Raw genomic sequence first — 6,000 nt, forward strand, 5'->3', positions numbered from 1 at the left:
ATGTACAGGTTTGGCTCCCAAGTTCATGCAGTGCTTATATTTTGCATAATGTAGCAACATCCACTGGTATGAAGGAGTGGCTTATTACTGATTGCAAGAGTCAAATACAACTACATGCAAGTATAATTTACAGAACACACACACAAGAGAGAAGAAATATAGTTATTGATGTTCGGATGAAGAGTGCACATTATCAAACCTTATCTTTCTGCTTTATTAATGTGGACTAGCCCACTGTAGATGTTTTACTTTTTATTATTACCCAATACTGTACTACATACTGCAGTATTATTGCCTGATACTGTACTACATAGCAGCAAGTGCTTACCTGTTTGTGAGATTGCTCAAGAGACGTTTTCAGCCATTGCTGCTCTTTCCTGTGTAATTCTTCCTGGAGAATAGGCACAAAAGCAGCTAATTAGGCATCAACAGCAGATTGTAAAATACACCAGGAGGAAGCTATGAAAACAGTACACTCGATTCTTTCACTTCCTGTCTATTTGCTGCCATATTATCAAGTTTATTAGCCTTGTTGATAAACTTTCATCTCTGTCATTAAACTGATTAATAAGCTAATCAACAATTGTAAATAGTAATAGTGGATTAGAGAATAAACATTAAGAGCACATTTAGATCATTTACTTTCGACTCTGCAATCTGTCTTTTCCACAAGGAACCTTTAAAATCCACAGCCTGTATCATTACAGATAGTTTTGGTAAGAGGAGTTTTCCCTTATATGTAAATAATAATACTGAAGTTCTAGAGGTACCTGATTGTTATTGCTGAGGGCTATGATACATTTTGCAAAGATATTTTTTATTTCACACTCTGTAGATAATAGACTGCTTCTGCAAGTACACAAGGAACTGAAGTTATTAAAGTTATTGAACAGCATTATTGAAATGCCAAAAGTAGTATCCAAGGAAAATAATTCTAAGCAAATTCTCCACAGGACTGAAAATATATGATAACATTAACTTAGAGGTTTATTCTTAATTTCCTGCTGTCTTCTAGTTATGAAAGTTTTGCTTTTTGAATCTCAAATGTAAAGGAAGGAAATAGGTCCATTACTTAAGTGCCTAACAATCGTTGATTATTTGATATCAGTCAAGTTTCTTTTCTATAAATTTGGTTTTCACTCTATTATTTGTATCTACTCTGCTAAAAAATGTTTAATAATGATTATCCTCTGGTTAGTAAGTCTGAAGATCAAATGTGAACATGGGCTCTTAATTTCAGATATTGATCATGATTGGTACAAATATTCCAATCAATTTGTCATGAATTAGACTTTCTTTTGCTTAAACGTACTCAGTATACATCCCCAAGGACTTAAAGAAAACAATGGATCCACTGCTCGGGTTATGAATTGTACATTGAAGGCAGCATAGTCAGTCAAAATTGTGGTAATAAGGCAGGAGTTAATTAATGTGTGGAGAATGAATTGGTGCCTGAGCAAATATTAACTTGAAAGAAGTAAGTGTTGCCATTAATAAAACAGCTAGTGATTTATTTTATGGCTAAACTAGGCACTTCATGTACTCTTGGCAGTTTTTCCTATTTTGTAAAAATATGAACTAGTTTCACAGGATCACACAATCTTGTTGCAATTTGTTGATGCCCAATTTGTACAACATATCATGGTAAAATTTTTCCAATGAAAAGCTAAAACACGAAAATATTCCTCCATCTGATGCAGCATAACAATCAAAATTATCTGATTGCATTGGTCTTGAGCTGTTATTGGGGTCATTTTGTTTTTCAATCTTCAGCTGCCTTGCATATTCTTTAAAAAAGATTAAACAAATTATACTTAACAGATATCATAGGCTGGTTATGAAGGATTCTGCAAGATTCAAAGATGCCTTCAGGCATAGATCTTTTATAGTGCACAGTATCTGGTTAAAGATAAATTTAAAATTTTTTTTGTGATGAACAAACTTATGAATCACTGACATAATTTCTCATACCAGAAACAAAAACTGAGATGACAACCTATGTAGTTACCATAGATATGTTCAGGGGGACACAGGTCGTTACAGTAGCTGCTTCATTATCAACACAGAGTAATTACAAATTGTAAAATCACTATGTTTCTTAATGTAGGGTAAGTTAAAGCTGAATTTTTAAAAATTGGTAAGTTTCCATCCATATGTTTAAGGCAGGAATTCAAGGAAATAGGGTGGAGGCTTAGAGCTACAACAAACAGAGTTGTTATCTCTAGATTGTTACCCATGCCACATGCCAGTGAGGCAAGGAAGAGGGAGGGAGAGGAGTTGAACACATGGCTACAGGGATAGTGCAGGAGGGAGGGATTCAGATACTTGGATAATTGGGGCTCATTCTGGGGACCTCTACAAACAGGATGGGTCTACACCTGAACCAGAGGGGGATTGAGGGTTTAAACTAATTCAGCAGGGGGACAGGGCCTGGAATTAAGGCTCCAGTGTACAGGAGGTTGAGAGTAGTAAGATCATAAATCAGGTTTTGAGGTCGCAAGAGTGAACCAGCAAGCAGGAAGCTGGTTTGAAGTGTGTCTACTTCAACGCCAAGAGCATCCAGTATAAGATGGATGAACTTGCAGAACCGGTTCGTATGTGGAACTTTGATGTTGTGGCCATTTCGGAGAGCATGGACAGGAATGATTGTTGCAGGTTCCAGGGTTTAGATGTATCAGTTAGAAAAAAGAAGATGGTAAAAGAGAGAGAGGTGTGGCATTGTTAGTCAAGGACAGCATTACGGTGGCAGAAAGGATGTTGATGAGGTCTCATCTATGGAGGTAGTCTGGGCTGAGGTTAGAAACAGCAAAAGAGAGGTCATCCTGTTGGGAGTTTTCTACAGGCCTCCAAAAAGTTCCAGAGATATAGAGGAAAGGATTGCAAGGATGATTCTGGATAGGAGCGAAAGTAACAGAGTAGTTGTTATGGGGGAATTTAGCTTTTCAAGTATTGACTGGAAACATTATAGTTCGAGTACTTAAGATAGGTCAGTTCTTGTCCAATGTGTGCAGGAGGGTTTCCTGACACAGTATGTAGGTAGGCCAACAAAAGGCAAGGTCACAATGGATTTGGTACTGGATAATGAACCAGGTGAGGTGTTAGAAATGGAGCACTTTGGTGATAGTAATCACAATTTGGATAGGTTTATTTTAATGATGGAAAGGGATAGGTATAGACTACAGGGCAAGAGTTATAGCTGGGGGAAAAGCAATTATAATGCAATTAGGCAAGATTTAGGATGTTTATTATGGGGAAGGAAATTGCAGGGAATGGGCACAATTGAAATGTGGAGCTTGTTCAAGGAACAGCTGCTGCGTGTCCTTGATAAGTATGTACCTGTCAGGCAGGGAGGAAGTGGTTGAGCAAGGGAGCCACAGTTTACTAAAGAAGTTGAATCTGTTGTCAAGAGGAAGAAGAAGCCTTATGCAAAGATGAAACATGAAGATTCAGCTAGAGCGCTTGAGAGTTACAAGTTGGGCAGGAAGGACCTAAAGAGAGAGCTAAAGAGAAGGTGCACGGTGGCTCAGTGATTAGCATTGCTGCTTTGCAGCACCAGAGACCTGGGTTTGATTCCAGCCATTGGCGACTGTCTGTGTGGAGTTTGCACATTCTCCCTGTGTCTGCGTAAGTTTCCTTTGGGTGCTCCGGTTTCTTTCCACAATCCAAAGATGTACAGGTCAGGTGAATTGGCCATGCTAAATTGCCCATAGGGTTAGTGAGAGGGAAATGGGTCTGGGGTTATTCAAAGGAGGGTTGGTGTGAACTTGTTGGGCTGAAGGGCCTGTTTCCATACTGTAGGAAATCTAATCTAAGAAGAGCCAGGAGGGGACATGAGAAGTCTTTTGGCAGGTAGGATCAAGAAAAAGCTTCAAGTTTTCAATAGGTATGTCTGGAATAAAAGAATGACTAGAATAAGATTAGGGCTAATCGAGGACAGTAGTGGGATGTTGTGCATGGAGTCCAAGGAATATTTTTCATCACTATTCACACTGGAAAAAGGCAATGTTGTCAAGGAGAATATTGAGACACAGGCTATTAGACCAGATGGGATTGAGGGCCATAAGGAGGAGATGTTAGCAAATCTGCAAAGTGTGAAAATAGGTAAGTCTCGTGTGCTGGATCGGATTCCTCCTCGGATTCTCTTGGGAGCTAGGGAAAAGATTGCAGAACCTTTGGCTTAGATCTTCACGTTATCATTGTCTACAGGAATAGTGCCAGAAGACTGGAGGATAGCAAATGTTGTCCCTTTGTTCAAGAAGGAGAGAAGTGACAATCCTGGTAATTATAGACCAGTGAGTCTTACTTTGGTTGTGGGTAAAGTGTTGGAAAGGATTATGAGAGATAGGATTTATAGTTTTGTGAAGGGTAGGTCATGCCTCACAAATCTTTTTGAGTTCTCTGAGAAGGTGACCAAACAGGTGGATGAGGATATACCGGTTGATGTGGTGTATATAGATTTCAGTAAAGCATTTGATAAGGTTCCCCATGGTAGGCTATTGCAGAAAATACAGAGGAGTGGGATTGAGGGTGATTTAGTGGTTTGGATCAGAAATTGGCTAGCTGAAAGGAGACAGAGAGTGGTGGTTGATGGGAAATGTTCACCCTGGAGTTCAGTTACTAGTGGTGCACCGCAACAATCTGTTTTGGGGGCACTACTGTTTGTCATTTTTATAAATGACTTAGATGAAGGAATAGAAGAAATTGCGGATGGCATTAAGGTTGGTAGAGTTGTGGACAGTGCGTAAGGATGTTGCAGGTTACAGAGGGACATAGATAAACTGCAGAGCTGGGCTGAGAGGTGGCAAATGGAGTTTAATGTGAAAACGTGTGAGGTGATTCACGTTGGAAGGAGTAACAGGATTACAGAGTACTGGGCTAATGGTAAGATTATTGGTAGTGTGGGTGAACAGAGAGATCTCGGTGTCCATGTACATAGATCCCTGAAAATTGCCACCCAGATTGATAGGGTTGTTAAGAAGGCATACAGTGTGTTAACTTTTATTGGTAGAGAGATTGAGTTTTAGAGTCATGAGGTCATGTTGCAGCAGCATAAAACTCTGGTGCAGCTACACTTGGAGTATTGAGTATAGTTCTGGTTGCCACATTTTAGGAAGGATGTGGATGCTTTGGAAAGGGTGCAGAGAAGATTTACTAGGATGTTGCTTGCAATGGAGGGAAGGTCTTATGAGGAAAAGCTGAGGGACTAGAGGTTGCTTTCATGAGAGAAAAGAATGTTGAGAGGTTAAAAGAGACATACAGGATGATCAGAGGATTAGATAAGGTGGACAGTGAGACCCCTTTTCCTCAGATGGTGATGGCTAGCATGAGGGGACATAGCTTTAAATTGAGGGGTGATAGATATAGGATAGATGTCAGAGGTGATTTCTTTACTCAGAGAATAGTAAGGGTGTGGAACACTCTGCCTGCAATGGTAGTAGACTCTCCAACTTTAAAGGCATTTAAATGGTCATAAATAAGCATATGGATTGTAATGGAATAATGTAACCTAGATGGGCTTCAGATTGGTTTCACAGGTCAGCGCAATTTTGAGGGTCAAAGGCGCTGTGCTGTAATATTTTATGGTCCAACGATCTTAACACAGCAGAAATTAGTCCCTTGACTAAAATAATTTGCTTTGTGTTACTATTTACAGCTTACTGTACAGAAAATGCTTGATGATTTGACTCCGGGTTATTCAGTAGGATGTTAATGTCTGCGCCGATTACAGCACCCACTAATGTTTGACAAAAAGGACACACGAAGCAGAGAACATGGATGTGAAGTACTTGGACTACACATGAAGACAAGACCACAGGTCAATCATAATTATTGTTTTCTTGCTTTCAGTAAAAAACATGCAATATTGCATTTGAAGCAGAGGAACTACCAACAAACAAATTATGCAAGGCCTGCACTCCTCAGTGTGCAATGCCCTTGTCTTCATGTGAAAAGAGTATGGCACAGATCTTCTAAAAGGAAGAAATTCATGACAATTGTGTA

General features: G+C 39.5%; 1 protein-coding gene across 1 annotated transcript in view; it reads right to left on the reverse strand.

Moving 5' to 3' along the window:
• Positions 1–382, reverse strand: part of LOC132817597 (uncharacterized) — a 173,952-nt gene extending 173,570 nt beyond the window's left edge. The window contains exon 1 of the mRNA XM_060828101.1: positions 329–382. The gene's annotated coding sequence lies outside the window, so the exon portion shown is untranslated. The remainder of the gene's footprint in view (positions 1–328) is intronic.
• Positions 383–6,000: the final 5,618 nt, after the last annotated feature.

This window comes from Hemiscyllium ocellatum, chromosome 7 (genome assembly GCF_020745735.1).
Source record: "Hemiscyllium ocellatum isolate sHemOce1 chromosome 7, sHemOce1.pat.X.cur, whole genome shotgun sequence".
Classification (NCBI taxonomy): Eukaryota; Metazoa; Chordata; class Chondrichthyes; order Orectolobiformes; family Hemiscylliidae; genus Hemiscyllium; species Hemiscyllium ocellatum.